At 34.0% G+C, this 21,555-nt stretch overlaps 1 pseudogene; it reads left to right on the top strand.

Annotated features, from left to right (window-relative positions):
- Nucleotides 1-102: 102 nt before the first annotated feature.
- LOC126265039 (uncharacterized) lies at nucleotides 103-21,108 on the top strand (annotated as a pseudogene).
- The last annotated feature ends 447 nt before the right edge of the window (nucleotides 21,109-21,555 follow it).

Below are 21,555 nucleotides of genomic sequence, written 5' to 3'. Positions count from 1 at the left end.
GGATCTGCAGCCCGGGACATTGATTTATCCACCGTAGATGGCTTGGTGAAATGTAAAATTTTACCACCCACGTAACTGTACCAACCCGTTCTCCCCGTCAGGATGAAGGGAAAGTTAATGTTCGCCCTTTGCAACAGCTGTAGTGAAAGTTCGCAACAACATGAGTGTTGCCATATGGAGGAAGAGCGGTTGTTCACCGGGACGTGGGTCATTGTAGAAGTACTTAAAGCTTTGGAAAAAGGCTACAGGATAGTGGAAGTGTTTGAAGTGTGGTCTTACGAAACGCGTCAGTACAACCATGCGGCGGGCCAGCTGGGTTTTTTCACAGAAATGATTAATAAATTCATCAAAATTAAACAGGAAGCTGAAAAAGTGAAACTAACACTGGAACGCATCGAAAATAACCCTTCGCCAAACTAATGTTGAATAGGTTCTGGGGAAAGTTTGGACTGTGCGAAAACCAGCCCCAAACAACCATCGTCAACGATCCTCAGGAGTGCTTTGATCTCCTTGCGCATCCGTCGAAGAACAAACTGTTGTAATCAACTACATAAATTACCATTGAATAATTAATATTGTATATGTATGTTTTCTGTTTACTTTAGAAACACGGTTTTTGCACCAATCAACGACTGGGATTCGAAAGCAACAACGAAAGAAAGAACTTTTTCACCTCTTTTTCATGTATCGAAATAACAAAATGTATAATAAATTGTAATATAAATGTACAATAATAAATTGTAATATAAATGTACAATAATAATAATAAATTGTTAACTTATTGATATGTTTTTGTTTTTAATATGTAATAAATCATAATTATAAATTAATTGCATTTTCATTCACTCTTGCGTCTTCCTAAGTTTTTGGCCTGAGGTGGCCCACGACTCATACACTCGTGACGTCACTTCTACGCTTCTGGTCTGAAGTGGCCCACGAACAGGTAAAAATAAACAAATGCGCGCATACGCGTCTTCCTTCGCTTTTGGACTCAAGTGGCCCACGAAAGGTGCGCATGTCATACACTCGTGACGTCACTTCTACGCTTTTGGTCTGAGGTGGCCCACGACTCATACACCCGTGACGTCACTTCTACGCTTTTGGTATGAAGTGGCCCACGAAAGGTGCGCATATCATACACTCGTGACGTCACACCTACGCTTTTGGTCTGAGGTGGCCCACGACAAGGGTGGCGCTTGCCCACATACCGACAAAGGCTATAAACCATCACAAACAGATGAGTGGCGCGTGCCCACATGCCGACAAAGGCTACAAACCGCCCCAAACAGAGGGGTGGCGCGTGCTCACTTGCCGACAGGGTCGTGACGTCACTCCTACGCTGTTCGTCTCAAGTGCCCCACTGGCGCCGGAGGGGAGGGGGAAGTCGTGACGTCACACCTACGCTGTCTGTCTCAAGTGCCCCATATTCTACTCCGGTTCCAATAGGATTCGGAACCACTCGACCTTTTGCAGGCACACTTGCTGTTTTCCCATTTCATTATCGCTAATTCGGTTATTAAACTCTTTATAGTACGAAAACAAAAATTTAATTCAGTTGTTTCTTGGATTGGTAACCAAGGTTACCAGACAAGTAAACAAATTTTTTCATTTGTCTGAATTTGGTAACTAACTAAATTCAGACAAAAGATGGACACTAAATAAACACAAAAATATCACTACAAATACTTTTGAAAACTGAGGTGTGAGTGTGACGAGAATAATAGTCGATGTTACAAGAACACTGATCGTTTATTATATTATTACAAAGTGTGCTAGAAACGTCAAAGACTAAAAACTAAGAACTAAAAACCCTGCGTAGCATGACGCTTGCGTTAGGGCATCTATACAGAGGGTTCCAAGTATCAATGTGCAATTTCATTCCTTAACAAACACTTTTCCGTAGTTGCTACTCAAATTTGGATAAATGACGATTGTTACCGCTGCCATTGGTAACGACAGAAAGGTCTCTTATTGTTAGCGACTTTTGTCAATTGTTCAAAGTGCAACCAGGGAATATTGTTGATAGTAACAATTTTTGTTTGAGTCGTTCGTCCTTCTTCTTTCTGAATTTAGTTATAATAGTTACCATAATCGAAAGGGAAGAGTTGTTAACGCTAATCCCAAATCTTTATCCCAACCAGCCACCCCCACTCCTGCAAAGTCTTCCAGATCCAAAACTCAGAAACTCGGTCACCCCCAAGGAGGTGATGTCGAAATTGTCTAACTACGATTCACCCCACCAGTTATGATTCATTGTTCAAATTTATGTATATCGAATTGTATTAAAGTATTTTAAACCAAGTACACTAAGAATTAGAAGAGACTTCTCATAGAGAAGAAACTTTTAAATTGGTGGATGACCATAAATGAGATTCCCAAATATTTAAATATAACATAACTTTACAAATAAAACTACTTTGTTTAACTTATGTCGATATTTTAATATTAGTTTGGTGTTATAAAATGGTTTCGACACATTGCCGATTTTTTCAACATCCAATTATTCAGTGGAAAAATATACAGATATACACAATATAATTATTTATGAATCACATTTTCCGTCATAAATTACAGATTAAAATATAAGTAAAAACTACTACGGCACAATTCTAATATTATAATTACTATAAACATGCTTAATTCTCAGATGATATTTGAGTTGAAACGTATGCCCATACTATGGAAAACTTTCCGTAAATTGAAAGTACCTTCTTTATACATAGACAGATATGTGGAACTCCAATGGGAACATTCCTGTCCTCAGCCTTTTTGATAGAACTTTTGAAGACGGTTTCTTGGTATTGCTGTTTTCTCCTTTATTGTGACTTTTTCTTGACCTTTTTTCGGATTTCCTGCATATTTTTTCATATTTCATAGCCTCAGAGAAAATAGCATGCCCTCAACCTCCGGAGATCTATCTTTCAACACTCTAATCCGGAGATTGCATGTTTGCATGATATCCAACCCTGTGAATCCGACAGATACAAGAGACCTTGTCTCTTGGCTGTCTAGACCTCTGCGTCTCTTTTGAACATCTTTTCTTTACCATGTAGCGATTGTTACGTACCTCTTTAGTTTTCCCTTCTATTTTCCTAAACCTTTATGGTTAACTACTCTTAGGTCATGATCTTCGGATCATTGCCCGGAGAGGGGTTTTTAGTCGGTAAAGTCCGGCACTACGTCTTGTAGATTTCCCCCTCTTTGCTCCAATAAAAAAATAATCATAATTTATTCTGAAAACAAATCAATGTGTTATTTTATGGAGCCTTTATTCTGTGTTTAGTTGGGAATTCCTGTAAATATAAATAATGAATTTAGCCAAAACTATTCCCTAAAAATAACAGTTTGGTAAGATCGGTTTCATTTCTAGCACTACTGTACATAAGTATTTCTGCTAATTACAATTCTCAATGAGGAAGAACCTCATTAATAAAGAGAGAATATTTAACTATTAATTTTGAATTGAAGCGTAGGAGCAACTTCAGAAAGATGTGTTTCTTATGAAATAAAAGTCTGAACTGATTAGAGTTTTGTTGTAAACAAATAAAGAAAACTTTTTGGGCTACTTGATTTTATGAAAAATATTGTAATATGTTTATATACAACGAAATTCAAATGTCTACAAGTGAATAATGCATAGAAATTCAAACAAATTGGTCCTGTGGCATAGACAACTAGAGTACCTACATTATAAAGGCGTACAGGATTTGTACAGAAAGCGACTGGTACACGGTAATAAATTGGATAATGATAAATTACCCATGTGGTGTGACAATGTCAACGAGGTAAGCAAGCAAGGAAACCCTTTACTGATAGAGAAGGAAGAAGTAAGCAGTTACTGAATATTGTTCATTCAGATATCTGCGGACCAATGCGAGTCAGATTCAGCGGTGGATCAAGATATCTTCTTACATTAATAGACGAATATAATAGGTGGTGTCAGGTTTTTTCCTTAAGTCAAAGAGAGAAGTTTTTGAAAAATTTAAGGAGTACAAAAGAACTGTCGAAAATCAAACTGGTAATGAAATTAAGAGAGAATTAGCTGAGAAATTGAAGATCAAAGATTGCTAGGTTTTTCTTTAGAATAGAAATTAACCAAAGTAAGAAAGGAGTAACACTTAAACAAAAAAAATATATTTCAGAGAAATTCAGAATGGTAGATTGCAATCCAATTGAAACACTGTATGACTGCCACTCATAATTTAACAGAGATTTAAAACCATTCAAAGACCCCACACGATACAGAGAATTAATTGGTACTCTAATGTACTCTAAGGTAACCGATCAAAACTGAGGCTTTACAATAACTAGCTATGTCGTTGGATGTGGTACCGCCTTCCTTTCTGCCAATAGAACCTGGATTTGAGCCTCCTTTTCCTTTTCTTATTTCACTTTTAATAGGAACTTTAATAGGGTCACTAAATAAAAACGAAAATGTCACTACCAACACTTTTCCGCAGTTGCTAACGAAACTTGGTTAAATGACGATCGTTACCTCTGCCATTGATAACTACAGAAAAGTCTCTTATTGTTAGCGACTTTTGTCAATTATTCAAAGTGTGGGCAATGTAGCAACCAGGGAATATTGTTGATAGTAAAAATTTTTGTTTGAGTTGTTCGTCCTTCTTCTGTCTGAATTTAGTTATGAAAGTTACCATAATCGAAAGAGAAGAGTTGTTAATTTGGCTTGTAACCTCGGTTACTAAACCAATAAACTATGTGTAGGGTCCGGAAAAAAGAAAAGCTAAGTGAAAAACTCAATAAACCCCAAAAGTCTGCTGACGTTTCCAGAGGTACCCGATTTCCTTATGAATAAAATTTTGGAACTAGAAGGTGAGATACAGAGAGTGAAAGAGTGCTTACACAGCTTTGTCGTCTAAACTAGGGATACTATCGGTAAACACTGATGGTACCCCTACTCCTAACGCTAATCCCAAATCTTTGTCCCAACCAGCCACCCCTACTCCTGCAAAGTCTCCCAGCTCCAAAACTCAGAAAACTTCTTGGAACTCGGTCACCCCCAAGGAGGTGATGTCGAAATTGTGTAACTACGACGCACCCCACTATTTATGGTTCAGTGTTGAAATTTATGTATATTGAATTGTATTAAAGTATTTTAGACCAAGTGCCCTAAGAATTAGAAGAGCCTTCTCATAGAAAATAAACTCCTTGTTATTAAAGTAATTATTTAACGTTCTAATTGAATGGAATTATTTGGTAGCGCTAATGGTTAGACGTCTCAGTCTCAGTTTCGGCTCGTATTTTTTGACAACTCACTGACAATCTTGACAACTGATCTTTGTGTAATTTTGTTTTGATTGGTGTCCGATCCTATAATGCCCTTTGGCGAATTACAGAAAGAGGATATTTCAGCCTGCCAAAATGTGCGGAAAATGGGATCACATAAATATTAACCAACGAGCTGACCCAGCTTACAAAATCCGATAATATGCATTCCTCAGTTAATTTAATGCTATTTCTATTCTAAAGAAAAACCTAGCAATCTTTGATCTTCAATTTCTCAGCTAATTCTCTCTTAATTTCATTACCAGTTTGATTTTCGACAGTTCTTTTGTACTCCTTAAATTTTTCAAAAACTTCTCTCTTTGACTTAAGGAAAAAACCTGACACCACCTATTATATTCGTCTATTAATGTAAGAAGATATCTTGATCCACCGCTGAATCTGACTCGCATTGGTCCGCAGATATCTGAATGAACAATATTCAGTAACTGCTTACTTCTTCCTTCTCTATCAGTAAAGGGTTTCCTTGCTTGCTTACCTCGTTGACATTGTCACACCACATGGGTAATTTATCATTATCCAATTTATTACCGTGTACCAGTCGCTTTCTGTACAAATCCTGTACGCCTTTATAATGTAGGTACTCTAGTTGTCTATGCCACAGGACCAATTTGTTTGAATTTCTATGCATTATTCACTTGTAGACATTTGAATTTCGTTGTATATAAACATATTACAATATTTTTCATAAAATCAAGTAGCCCAAAAAGTTTTCTTTATTTGTTTACAACAAAACTCTAATCAGTTCAGACTTTTATTTCATAAGAAACACATCTTTCTGAAGTTGCTCCTACGCTTCAATTCAAAATTAATAGTTAAATATTCTCTCTTTATTAATGAGGTTCTTCCTCATTGAGAATTGTAATTAGCAGAAATACTTATGTACAGTAGTGCTAGAAATGAAACCGATCTTACCAAACTGTTATTTTTAGGGAATAGTTTTGGCTAAATTCATTATTTATATTTACAGGAATTCCCAACTAAACACAGAATAAAGGCTCCATAAAATAACACATTGATTTGTTTTCAGAATAAATTATGATTATTTTTTTATTGGAGCAAAGAGGGGGAAATCTACAAGACGTAGTGCCGGACTTTACCGACTAAAAACCCCTCTCCGGGCAATGATCCGAAGATCATGACCTAAGAGTAGTTAACCATAAAGGTTTAGGAAAATAGAAGGGAAAACTAAAGAGGTACGTAACAATCGCTACATGGTAAAGAAAAGATGTTCAAAAGAGACGCAGAGGTCTAGACAGCCAAGAGACAAGGTCTCTTGTATCTGTCGGATTCACAGGGTTGGATATCATGCAAACATGCAATCTCCGGATTAGAGTGTTGAAAGATAGATCTCCGGAGGTTGAGGGCATGCTATTTTCTCTGAGGCTATGAAATATGAAAAAATATGCAGGAAATCCGAAAAAAGGTCAAGAAAAAGTCACAATAAAGGAGAAAACAGCAATACCAAGAAACCGTCTTCAAAAGTTCTATCAAAAAGGCTGAGGACAGGAATGTTCCCATTGGAGTTCCACATATCTGTCTATGTATAAAGAAGGTACTTTCAATTTACGGAAAGTTTTCCATAGTATGGGCATACGTTTCAACTCAAATATCATCTGAGAATTAAGCATGTTTATAGTAATTATAATATTAGAATTGTGCCGTAGTAGTTTTTACTTATATTTTAATCTGTAATTTATGACGGAAAATGTGATTCATAAATAATTATATTGTGTATATCTGTATATTTTTCCACTGAATAATTGGATGTTGAAAAAATCGGCAATGTGTCGAAACCATTTTATAACACCAAACTAATATTAAAATATCGACATAAGTTAAACAAAGTAGTTTTATTTGTAAAGTTATGTTATATTTAAATATTTGGGAATCTCATTTATGGTCATCCACTGTAGGTTGAAATACAAGGATGAGATTGATTCGAAACAGTTCTACCATCAAAAATATTATAACAAATTGAAAAATCATCACGGTATTCCTTTGCTCTGTCAATTTGCTGAGACAGTGGATTAAAACGAATTATAAGAAAAGATATAACTGAACCACAATTGGGTGTTATATTAATACAATGTAAGAATCAAATCAAATATGCTTGAGAGAAGACAACTTTTTTATAAATTACATAGTTCTGACATATGCCATAAAGAAACGTAATTTGACATGTTATTTTATTTTTTGACAAACAATTCGTTGCTATTGATACTTGTTTGCAAAATGTCACTCAATCACACACTCACTCGTTTTATTTTTTAATTACAAATTAATTAAAATTTTATTTGTTTTCAATTCTATTCCTCACCTTATAGTAGTTGAAACTTCTCTTAGCAGCAATCTATTCTAATGGAAATATAAAATTAACAAAGTTAACAAAAACAATTTCGTTTCACATATTAATTACCTGTCGAAAATAAATGTCGACGAGAGATCTGCAACTGATTTGATTTCAGTGACTTGCAGGGCTCGTAATCTAAACCTTCAGATGGTAAATTGCTATTTTTGTAACTGTTTAAATATTTCACCTTTTTAAATCAACAGTAAATTCACGTAGTTGATTCTTTCAGCTTGAATAAGTGAGCGACAGATTTCAACTATGCACTGAATTTTTCTCCTTCACCTTTAATTATCACCCTCAAACAACACTAATATACCAATCTTTCCATATTTGATAATTTTATGTCGTAAATTATTTAGATTCTTCATGTCTGGATGACAAGTTCAAATAATGTTAACACAATTTATAAACCAAATCATGAAATAGTGATTTCTATTTCACAATTTTCTGGGGAAATAAAGATTTGAAATCTTTGTTGGGTTGAAATTTATAATTAATAGATTTATCTGTTGCAGTTTTGTTAAAACTTTCATCTACTTTAGTGCATATATATTTTTAGTGTTTCCATATTTTCTTGGGAGTAGGCATGTTTTGACAAAACACTGACAACATCATCGAGAACTAAAGTTGTAGTATTTTCGTTCTGCTTATTCGGTTATCATATAATCGCGATACCGATCATGGAAAGAAGTAATTATATACAATCAAACATCGCGGAGCCTTGTATCCTATTAAGCAGTATTCTTTTAAAATATCTGTAATAAGGTATATCATAATGGAAAAGAAAGTTTATGCTCTTATAGACATTCAAGAAGTGAGACACAATTTATTTGCTTTACCTGTATGCTCCATACTTGCTTCAAAAATATGTTAAAATCGTGGTAGTAACTCTCCATATGCGTTGGGATGTAGATGGAGTTCTTAGATACTTTATTTAAATTTGCATTCTGTAAAAAGAAATAATTTTTGAGGGTATTGCAAAAATTATCTTCAAAAATTGATTGAATAAATCATATTGTAGAAGAGAATGAAAAACACAGTGACCAAAGATTTCTTTGAAAGAAGGAAAATAACGGAGCGATTTTTAATTAGGGATGTCTCAATTTGATTATACGGCGTTGTAGTGCGTTGATTCAGTCAACCAAAGGGGCGGTATATATAACACGATATTTTACACTAAATACTCTCTGTACTCTGTAATATTGTATAACTTTGGTTAACTTTTGATATATATACAAATCGGGATTTTTTTTTACAGTTTCTAAGACATTTTGGTGTTTTGTTAATATATCTTATCTCCTAACTTTATTTAAGTGAACTTTAAATATAATTGGTAATATTTTGATTCAGCAAAATAAAAGCCCACGGGAAATTTTCATGTGGCTTGATTTCCGAGAATTTCATGATTAATTAACACTATTTGAAATCAGAGCTCTGAAATAGATATATTTCGTTATTAATGTAATTGTTACAATATTCCGCCTTGATTAACTGCAATAAATTCTGTATCTAAGGGAATCCAAATTTAAAAAAACAATAGAACACTTGTTGTAACCTAGCATCTGTAATTTACAACTGTTCCCAAAACTTAATTTAAAATATTAACAATTTCAACATTCAAGAGATGCTGTGAAACTTTAGAACAGTAGGTGTCTCACCATTCAAAAAATCAACAACAACACACGCGCCATTAATTTATTTCAGATGTAATTCATAAGGAATAACACATAATTTCTAAGGAAAGTCAAATTTGATGATTAACATCAGTGGATCAAATTTAAATGGAAAATGTGTGTGGTTTAAATTAACGGTTAAGACTTGAATAATACTATTTGGAGTAAATAATTAAATTATTTATTAACAATTTTTTAAAACGAGAGAATAAGTTTTTGAGAACTCTGGTTCTGTACGTGTGTTTTGACAACTAACTGTCAACTGATGTTGGAGATTTTGCTTGTTGGACGATTTTATAATGGCCTTACCAAGTACACAAAGTTGTTCTTCTAAATTGTCGAGATATTCTGAACACAGGATCCTATAATAATAATCGAGGAGCTATTTTCCTGTCACAGTTAACTGTGTAGCATTCTGCTGATATAATTTAATTTACAATGCGAAAAAATATCTTATTCTTGAAAATAAATCTTACGCTATAACAGAGTCAAGAATTGAGACGCAATTTACTTGGAAAATCATTTATTTAGAATACCGATCAGACATGTAGTAGATGTTAAGATTCTGCATATAGCATATAGATAAACCAAGTAAATTGTGTGTCACCTCTTGAATTTTTATCTTTCTTTTCAGTTATGTTATACCTTATTGCACGGTAAAGTAGTTTTTTTAGAAAAATACTACTTAAAATGATCCCAGGTTCCTATAATCGCGATTATAAGATTAGCAACTAATTAGAATGAAAATACCCCAACATGCCCAAGTAGACTAATTTGTCAGCAAGTTGTCAAAACGTGCGTAGCGGTTACGAGCTCTCAAGAAAACGTGGAGACACTTAAAATATATATGCACTAAAGTAGATGAAAATTTCATCAAAATTACAAATGAGCTATTAGGTCATGATCTTCGGATCATTGCCCGGAGAGGGGTTTTTAGTCGGTAAAGTCCGGCACTACGTCTTGTAGATTTCCCCCTCTTTGCTCCAATAAAAAAATTATCATAATTTATTCTGAAAACAAATCAATGTGTTATTTTATGGAGCCTTATTCTGTGTTTAGTTGGGAATTCCTGTAAATATAAATAATGAATTTAGCCAAAACTATTCCCTAAAAATAACAGTTTGGTAAGATCGGTTTCATTTCTAGCACTACTGTACATAAGTATTTCTGCTAATTACAATTCTCAATGAGGAAGAACCTCATTAATAAAGAGAGAATATTTAACTATTAATTTTGAATTGAAGCGTAGGAGCAACTTCAGAAAGATGTGTTTCTTATGAAATAAAAGTCTGAACTGATTAGAGTTTTGTTGTAAACAAATAAAGAAAACTTTTTGGGCTACTTGATTTTATGAAAAATATTGTAATATGTTTATATACAACGAAATTCAAATGTCTACAAGTGAATAATGCATAGAAATTCAAACAAAATGGTCCTGTGGCATAGACAACTAGAGTACCTACATTATAAAGGCGTACAGGATTTGTACAGAAAGCGACTGGTACACGGTAATAAATTGGATAATGATAAATTACCCATGTGGTGTGACAATGTCAACGAGGTAAGCAAGCAAGGAAACCCTTTACTGATAGAGAAGGAAGAAGTAAGCAGTTACTGAATATTGTTCATTCAGATATCTGCGGACCAATGCGAGTCAGATTCAGCGGTGGATCAAGATATCTTCTTACATTAATAGACGAATATAATAGGTGGTGCCAGGTTTTTTCCTTAAGTCAAAGAGAGAAGTTTTTGAAAAATTTAAGGAGTACAAAAGAACTGTCGAAAATCAAACTGGTAATGAAATTAAGAGAGAATTAGCTGAGAAATTGAAGATCAAAGATTGCTAGGTTTTTCTTTAGAATAGAAATTAACCAAAGTAAGAAAGGAGTAACACTTAAACAAAAAAAATATATTTCAGAGAAATTCAGAATGGTAGATTGCAATCCAATTAAAACACTGTATGACTGCCACTCATAATTTAACAGAGATTTAAAACCATTCAAAGACCCCACACGATACAGAGAATTAATTGGTACTCTAATGTACTCTAAGGTAACCGATCAAAACTGAGGCTTTACAATAACTAGCTATGTCGTTGGATGTGGTACCGCCTTCCTTTCTGCCAATAGAACTTGGATTTGAGCCTCCTTTTCCTTTTCTTATTTCACTTTTAATAGGAACTTTAATAGGGTCACTAAATAAAAACGAAAATGTCACTATCAACACTTTTCCGCAGTTGCTACCGAAACTTGGTTAAATGACGATCGTTACCTCTGCCATTGATAACTACAGAAAAGTCTCTTATTGTTAGCGACTTTTGTCAATTATTCAAAGTGTGGGCAATGTAGCAACCAGGGAATATTGTTGATAGTAACAATTTTTGTTTGAGTTGTTCGTCCTTCTTCTGTCTGAATTTAGTTATGAAAGTTACCATAATCGAAAGAGAAGAGTTGTTAATTTGGCTTGTAACCTCGGTTACTAAACCAATAAACTATGTGTAGGGTCCGGAAAAAAGAAAAGCTAAGTGAAAAACTCAATAAACCCCAAAAGTCTGCTGACGTTTCCAGAGGTACCCGATTTCCTTATGAATAAAATTTTGGAACTAGAAGGTGAGATACAGAGAGTGAAAGAGTGCTTACACAGCTTTGTCGTCTAAACTAGGGATACTATCGGTAAACACTGATGGTACCCCTACTCCTAACGCTAATCCCAAATCTTTGTCCCAACTAGCCACCCCTACTCCTGCAAAGTCTCCCAGCTCCAAAACTCAGAAAACTTCTTGGAACTCGGTCACCCCCAAGGAGGTGATGTCGAAATTGTGTAACTACGACGCACCCCACTATTTATGGTTCAGTGTTGAAATTTATGTATATTGAATTGTATTAAAGTATTTTAGACCAAGTGCCCTAAGAATTAGAAGAGCCTTCTCATAGAAAATAAACTCCTTGTTATTAAAGTAATTATTTAACGTTCTAATTGAATGGAATTATTTGGTAGCGCTAATGGTTAGACGTCTCAGTCTCAGTTTCGGCTCGTATTTTTTGACAACTCACTGACAATCTTGACAACTGATCTTTGTGTAATTTTGTTTTGATTGGTGTCCGATCCTATAATGCCCTTTGGCGAATTACAGAAAGAGGATATTTCAGCCTGCCAAAATGTGCGGAAAATGGGATCACATAAATATTAACCAACGAGCTGACCCAGCTTACAAAATCCGATAATATGCATTCCTCAGTTAATTTAATGCTGTCTTGTTAACCAAAAGTAGTTTACCTGAAGCATTCTTCTCAATTTACAGCGCAATGTAGATTAGGCTATTATAAAGAATGAAAAATTATAACACATCTTAAAACAAATAATGTTTCATTTCCTCTTGGGAATCCAATTGTAACTGTTGCGATGACCTGTAGGAGTGTACTGAAACTACACATAAACTGTTAAAATTGTAATTTGAATTGTGCGCCTGTAGACAGTTAAGTTGTAATTTTAACACTAAATTCTTAAATATAAGTTTTTCTTCTGAAATAATAAATTCTTTTAAGAAAAATTAACAGGTTATGGAGCCAGAAAAGCCCAGGGAAGCCCAGAATGGCTTACTTACTGAGAAAAGTAATGAAGTTAACCTAAAACGTCAATACGACAATTGAAAAGTGTTTTCTCGTAACATCTGGAATAAGGGTTCTTAAATTGTCAGCAAACAATCAATTGTCATTAATTGAAAAGTTAACCGGCCGAGATAATTACGTAACATGGCGATTTGCTCTAAAAACATACCTACAGCAAGAGGAGTTGTGGAACTGCATAGACCCCACCACATGTGTCATTGTGGACACAAAACGAGACACAAAGGCAAAAACTAAGATAAATTTACTAGTTGACTAAATAAATTACGTGCACATGCAAGAGAGCAGTACTGCAAAAGAAGTATGGGATACGTTTTCATAAGTATTTGATGACTCTTTGTTGACACGCTGTGATGGGCTGCTGCGTGATCTCTATAATACTTCACTTACTGTATGTCAAAACGTAGAGAAATATGTGAGCAAAATTATGTGTACTGCTCACAAGCTCAGAAACATTGGTTTCGCAGTTGACGATGAATGGCTAGTTACATTGCTACTCTCCGGTCTACCAGAGTCCTATCAACCAATGATTATTGCTATTGAAAGCTCCGGCATGAAGATAACTTCAATTTCTGTGAAATCAAAACTATCACAAGATGTTAAACAATCTGAAAGTGACTCAACAGTATTCTCAGTCAACAAGAACAACCACAAGAAACAAAGTAAGTAAGGGAGCTACACTTGTAATAAGTAAGGTCATAAAAGTCCTCAAATGCAAATCCAGGACCAAGAATGTTCAACAAAAAACAAGTAGTTCATCATATGCTGTTGTGTTTGAGGCAACATCCAGCCAAAATGACCCATGGCAAGTGGCTTCCGGTGCATCGTCACACATGACAAGACGTAAGAACATGCTTGAAAATATGACGGCTCCTGTCATACATAAAATCAGAGTCGCAGACAACAAAGTATAATCTGTGCAATGTTCAGTACAAGTGAGGTTGGACCATTATGACGATGAAGGTCAAAACAAAAAGGTGCTTTTTACAAAAGTATTATGTGTTCCTAAACTGGCAACAAATCTATTGTCTCTAAGTCAGATTATTTGCGATGGTAGCCAAATAAAATTTGACGGAACAAGCTGTGTTATTATGAACAGCAGAAGTGAGGTAGTCTTCCCACTGTGGCTTTATGTGAGGGTCGACTGGAACAGTATTAGGATTAGCATTAGTCATTTCAAATCTGTTTAAAATTTGTTCCGTATAAATACTAAAACTACTACTAAAACTCTTTTCGGTGTAGAGTCGAATTTTGCATTCCAGCAGCGAGGGAATTGTTTTAACCCATATAGTGACTTGTTCAATTTACATACCATGTTTTCGTCATGATCCAACCCTTCTTGTTAAGTCATAAATAGGTGTCTTCAAGTTCTTCATATAAAAATGCTGTCTTTACGTCTAGTTACTTGATTTTGTGAATATTTTGTACAGCCACAGATAGTAACAATCATATTGAATCTCACCTGACTGTTTGTGCAAAAGTTTCCTGGTAATCAACACGTGACATTTGACCATATCATTTCACACGCAGATGTGATTTGTAACGTGGTCATTAAATAAATGAATCACTGTCATTAAAGTTATTATAACAAATCGAAAAATCATCTCGATATTTCTTTTCTCTGTCAATTTGTTGACACTTTCGATTAAAACAAATAGAAATATATTAAAAATATAACTGAACCACAATTTGATGTAATATTAATACTATGAAAGAAACAAATCAAATTTACTTGAAAGAAGACAACTTTTTTCTAAATTACATATTTCGAATAAGGTTTAATTGGACATTGGATGTTTCGTTTATATTTTAACGTCTGGCATATGTACAAAGAAACGTAATCTTAACAACATAAATGTTATTTTCTTTTATTTGATAAACAAAATTCCTTCATTGCTATTGAAACTTGTAAGTTCGCAAAATGTCACTCAATCCCACACCCACTCCCAAATGTTCGTTTAGTTTTGTAATTACTAATTAATTAAAATTTTATTTATGTGTATATACATCCAGTTATCCTGTTTTCAATTTCATCCCTCACGTCGTCGGTATCACATATTCAAACTAAATTATAATAGTTGGAACTTCTCTTAGCAGCAATCTATTCTAATGGAAATATAAAGTTAACAAAGTTAACAAAAACAATTTCTTTTCACATGTTAATTATCTGTCAGAATCACAGACAGTTTTTGTATGTCGACGATAGATCTGCAACTAATTTGATTTCCGTGACTTTCAGGACAAGTAATCGACATCTCCACAATAATGGCATCAAGTTGCCATTATTGTAATTGTTTAAATATTCCTAACGAGTTCCTATGGAGTCCGCACGTTTTGACAACTCTGGGAATTTTGACAGCTAATGTGAGAGTATTTCGTTCTTCTTAATTGCTGTACTTATAATCGCGATACCGATTATGGAAAGAGGTTATTTTATACGACAAAACATCGCAGAACCTGGGATCCTACAGCAGTATTTGTGTAAAAAGCTACTTTAATGTGTGGGCAAAAGCACCAAGATATGCTCCAGCTTTTCTTTCACATTTACCCAAATTCATTGTAGCTTGAGCCGAACCAACTTTTCTAGAAAAACTACCGCCCAATCTATTACTCATTTTTAAATTTCAAACACATTACATTAATATCTTTTATCTAAAGTATAACTTGCGAATATGGTGTTGATTAATTTTTTTATAAAAACTAATCACTTTACATTACAATCGTTATGATTATTTACAGTGGAAAAATTACTCAAATCCAGCCCATTTAGTTTAGCAAACAATAAATCATAGCAGATTCTATCAAATGCCTTTTAAATGTCTGTATAAACAGCATCAACCTGTAAATGATTTTCAAGAGCACCAACTGTCGAGAGGTTATAAATAAGAAGGTTGGTCGCAGAAGATTTACATTTGCAAAATTCATGTTGACTCTCATTTATAATATTTTGGAACTATGGCATAATTATTTTGGAAATGATTTTTTTGGACAATTTTGGAAAACAACAAGTAAACACCTCCATCCTTTAAGGTAGGTATAACAAACGATTTTTTACGTACGTTAGGAAATAAAGTAGATTTTAAAAACATTTTAAATTTCATTGTTAGAGGCTTTGTTAATGAGAATCCACAATTCATTCAATACTGTAGAAGGAATATCAAAAGGACCTCTATTACTAGATAAATCAAGACTTCTGAGTTCATTGAAAACATCAATCTGGAAAAAATAATAATTAACTTTTTGAATATAAACAAAAATATTAGATTTGTATCTGCATTGAAGGCTAAAAAGTGAAACAAACAGCTAACGAAGTGTAAATACTTATATCTTTTGTTGTTTTTGTCTTTCCAATGATGAAATTGTAAGAAGTTATCAAATAATTGTTCAAGATCAGTTTTGAAATCAAATGATATTTTGTACATATTCAGGTTTCAACAGCAATGAAGGCGATATGTTTATTAATCAAAAGTAAAACAAACTTTTGTTGTCTGAAGAATATGCATCGACAAAAGTGTGTGAATTGTTAATTAGACATTGCTATTCCTAACAAATGTCATAAAACTTAAACATCTTTTTTAGCTGCTTTTTTTCAATTCTGTTAAACTTATAAATTCACATCACATAATTAGGACCTTCCCACTTTCCGCATATTTTGGCAAATTGAAATAACCTCTCTCAGTAATTCGCCAAAGAGCATTATAGGATTGAACACCAAACAAAACGAAATTACACAAAGATCAGTTGCCAAGATTGTCAATGTGCTGTCAAAAAATATTAACCGAAATTGAGAACTGAGACGGCTAATCATTAGCGCTGGTTTTTCCCAAACCAATTTAAAAGTTTCTTCTCTATGAGAAGTCTCTTCTAATTCTTAGTGTACTTGGTTTAAAATACTTTAATACAATTCGATATACATAAATTTGAACAATGAATCATAACTGGTGGGGTGAATCGTAGTTAGACAATTTCGACATCACCTCCTTGGGGGTGACCGAGTTCCTGAGTTTTGGATCTGGAAGACTTTGCAGGAGTGTGGGTGGCTGGTTGGGATAAAGATTTGGGATTAGCGTTAACAACTCTTCCCTTTCGATTATGGTAACTATTATAACTAAATTCAGACAGAAGAAGAACGAACGACTCAAACAAAAATTGTTACTATCAACAATATTCCCTGGTTGCACTTTGAACAATTGACAAAAGTCGCTAACAATAAGAGACCTTTCTGTCGTTACCAATGGCAGCGGTAACAATCGTCATTTATCCAAATTTGAGTAGCAACTACGGAAAAGTGTTTGTTAAGGAATGAAATTGCACATTGATACTTGGAACCCTCTGTATAGATGCCCTAACGCAAGCGTCATGCTACGCAGGGTTTTTAGTTCTTAGTTTTTAGTCTTTGACGTTTCTAGCACACTTTGTAATAATATAATAAACGATCAGTGTTCTTGTAACATCGATTATTATTCTCGTCACACTCACACCTCAGTTTTCAAAAGTATTTGTAGTGATATTTTTGTGTTTATTTAGTGTCCATCTTTTGTCTGAATTTAGTTAGTTACCAAATTCAGACAAATGAAAAAATTTGTTTACTTGTCTGGTAACCTAGGTTACCAATCCAAGAAACAACTGAATTAAATTTTTGTTTTCGTACTATAAAGAGTTTAATAACCGAATTAGCGATAATGAAATGGGAAAACAGCAAGTGTGCCTGCAAAAGGTCGAGTGGTTCCGAATCCTATTGGAACCGGACGGCACATCGCCAGTCCCGTTCCACAAGAAGTTCCTACTAAGAGACAAAAACCGTGAAAGAAGGAAAGGAAAAGGCGGTTCAAATCCAGGTTCTATTGGCAGAAAGAAAGGTCACCCGCCCGGTAAACCCTGAGCACGACTCCGTTCCAAGTTCCGAAAGAGTTAACTATCTAAAGTAAGTAACAACAGCAAAATTCGGCAAAGCGCCTCACCGACATCAGACCCCCAAATGGAGTTAGACATAACGTTAATATGAACAATAAAATAGAATAAAGTGTGTTAAAAAACAATAACAATTGACAAATGAAGGCGACCGAGGTAACCTTGGTGATCAAGAAACAGTGAGAGTCAGTTTGAGAGAAACAGCTCAAGAGCTCAGTAGTAGCCGTCTTTTTTGTTGATTCATCCTTTGTATTTCAATTATTTGATTGAATAAATTACTGCAATTTCTTGCATATTCTCTGAGGTTATGGGCCCAGTGCGTGCAGGATAAAGTTATACAATTGAGGTTGAAAGTCAATTGTGGTGAAGGCAACAGACAAAGATGGCGAACGTTACTGTAAATAACATTCTAAAAATTCAACAATTCGATGGCACGAATTTTAGCAATTGGAAATATCGTGTGGGAATTTTGCTTGATGAAATGGAGTTGACAAGATTCATCGAGGAATCGTTGGAGGTCATTCTTACAGCGGAAAAAGATGTGACAAAACATCCTACGATTAAGTTGAATGAAAGAAAATGTGTTTCGATATTAGTACAGTCAGTTCATGATAGCCAACTTGAGTATGTTCGCGAAAAAGCTCGGGCAAAGGACATGTTCGACACATTATGCACGATTTTCGAAAGGAAAAGTGTGGCGTCGCAAGTTTTATTACGAAAACAATTGCTGACAATGAAATATAATGAGTCGGATGATATGATAAGTTACCTTTTGCAATTTGATAAGAGAATTCGAGAGTTAAAGTCAACGGGAGCTAAAATGGAAGAGCTTGATGTGGTTGTATATTTGTTGATTACTATGCCAAGAGGTTATGATAACCTAGTGACACCATCGGAAACGATGGATCAATCAAAGTTAACTGTAGAATTTGTTAAAATTCGGTTAATGGATGAGTACAATAAGCGGACTGGTGTAAATGGTTCAAGTAAATCAATTGAGCCTGGAGCAATGTTTGCTGGGAATAAGACAATTATATGTCATTTGTGTAAAAAACATGGACACAAATAGGCTCAATGTTTTCGCAATAAAAACAAAAAAGAGAGGTCAAATAGAGAAAGCGCAAACAGAGCAAGCGGTTCATCGATGTATGCAATTGCTGAAGATGGTACCAAAGAGAATTTGGCAGAATCGAAGGCATTTAACGCTCAATTGCAGCAGAATAGCGGTAATTACGCGGAAATAAAATTTGTTTTAGATTCTGGAGCGACTCAGCATATGGTGAATCAGAAGATGTTCTTCGATAAATTTGGAACCAATTGACGAAATAAGCATTTCGGTTGCCAAGAAAAATCAAAGCATTGTTGCAGAGCAACGTGGTGACATTCTCGTTAAAACATTTCACCATGGTGACACATCGGTAAAAACAATGGAGGACGTTCTATTCGTGAATGATTTCGAGTTTATGTAATTAAATTAACTTTATAAAATTGGAATATCAAGTGACACATAATTATGAAATTTAAAATCAAAGAAGCATGAACCATTGTATATTATAATGTATTTATATATAATAGTATACAATAATAAAATAAAAGCAATATTAATTCTAGAAAATGCCGAAAACGCGTAGATTTGCTTCTTGGACTAAGAGACGTGGAAAAAAATCAAAAGTTCAAGTAAATGTACAAAGAAAAAGGGAAGTAGAGAAAATAGGATCATATATTGTGGATAAACTTTTAGAACGAGTTGAGAATTATAAAGAATCTACCCAATGTTCCCGATATATTTTAAATGAGATACTAGATAATATTTTCAATTCACGTCCAAACGAAGAAGCTCTTAGTCCATGTGGTACAACAACCCCGTTACGTTCTGTTAGAACTAAGTCTAATTTAACCCCATGCAAAAGTGAAAGAAAAACGTTTTCAGAAATAAATGAAGAATATGAACGTTTTTATTCAAATTGGCAAAATTCATCTTTTTTGGAAACCATATCTGACGGCGACGACTTAATTAGTATTATTTTAGAATTGAAAATTTTCCTTTGGATATAGAAGTTGTTCCTGAAATCAATTCATTGACAGGTTATCGAATTGTAGATATCAGATACTTCCTAAATATAACAACTAAAATTCAAGTACAACACAACAAGAGGTGCACTGGTGGACAATTAGTTTATCTAAAAGAAGTGCGATGTGGGTTAAGAAGCACATTTATTTTAAAATGCAACATTTGTGACAAAGAAGTATCAGTTTCAACAGAAAATCCGAAAACAAGGTCCAAAATTAATAGAGCAGCTGAATGGGGAACATTTTCAGTAGGAAGCACCTACTCACATTTAATGGAATTATTGAAAGTAATGGATATTCCATGTTTATCTAAAAATTTGTATTATAAAATTCAAAATGAATTGGATCAGGTGTGTTATAGTACCATTACTGAAATTTTTATTGTTTTTATACATGAAATATTATAGGTATGGAAAGAATCATTATGGCTTGCTTTGGAAGAAGCTGGAAAATTAGAACGTGAAGCTGCAATTAAGGAAGGACATGTAGATTCACATGGCATTCCATATATAACTGATGGATATTTAGATTGAGGATGGTCTAAACGAAGCTATGGACATACGTATAATGCAAATTCTGGAGCTGTAAGTTTATAATATATTCGGATATGTAACAAATAACATTTTATGTTATAATTTGTAGGCTGTTATAATAGGGAAAACAACAGGAAAAGTATTATTCGTAGGTATAAGGAATAAATATTGTTGTATTTGCGCTTGAGCCGAAAACAATAATGAAGCTGCTAAAACACATATTTGTTTTAAAAATTGGTCCGGTTCATCATCTTCAATGAAACAGGATATAATAGTAGAGGGATTTAATAACAGCATAGAAATGCATGGGTTGAAATACTTAAAATTTATTGCAGATGGTGATTCCTCAGTTTTTAAAAATATTAAAGAAAAGGTACCATATGGACACGAGGTAAACTTGTAATATAAAATAATAGATAAGTTTTACAAATATTTACACAATACTTTTTAGGTTGTTAAAATTGAATGCATGAACCATGTATTAAAAAATTTCAGTAAAAACCTTTACAAAATTAAAAAAGATACTCAAGGGGTCCCTGTTGACGCCAGAAAGATGTTAAAAAGCGATACTATTAATGAACTAAATAAATCAGTTCAATCTGCAATTTACGCAAATACGCAGGATCCAGAAAATCTAAGAGCCGATATTAGAAATACAATATATCACGTTTATGGTAATCACAGTGCTTGCAAACAGTATTTGTGCACCAATACTGGAGACGTTTCTAATGATCGAACAACTCAACTTATATCTTCTGGCCTGCATCACCATCTTTTTGGTGCTATTGAGCAATTATTAATGAAGGCTGATTTTCTTCTTGATAAAGAAACCAACAATAAAGCAGAAATTTTTATGAATATAATGGCTCGTTTCAATATGGGAAAAAGATTGAACTTGATTCAAAGAAATTCATTTCAAATACGAGCTCATTTAAGCGTCCTCTCTTACAATTATGGTTCAGATTGGCATACAAAACCTTGGAAATCATATTTTAATGAAAGTCCGGGTAAAAATCTAAAAAAATTTATAAGTGCTCAGGGTAATGAAAAAGAGCGGAAGCGCAAAAATCCTTATGATAGGGAAT

Source organism: Aethina tumida, chromosome 1 (genome assembly GCF_024364675.1).
Source record: "Aethina tumida isolate Nest 87 chromosome 1, icAetTumi1.1, whole genome shotgun sequence".
Taxonomy (NCBI): domain Eukaryota; kingdom Metazoa; phylum Arthropoda; class Insecta; order Coleoptera; family Nitidulidae; genus Aethina; species Aethina tumida.
This window is presented reverse-complemented; position numbering and strand designations above follow the sequence as displayed.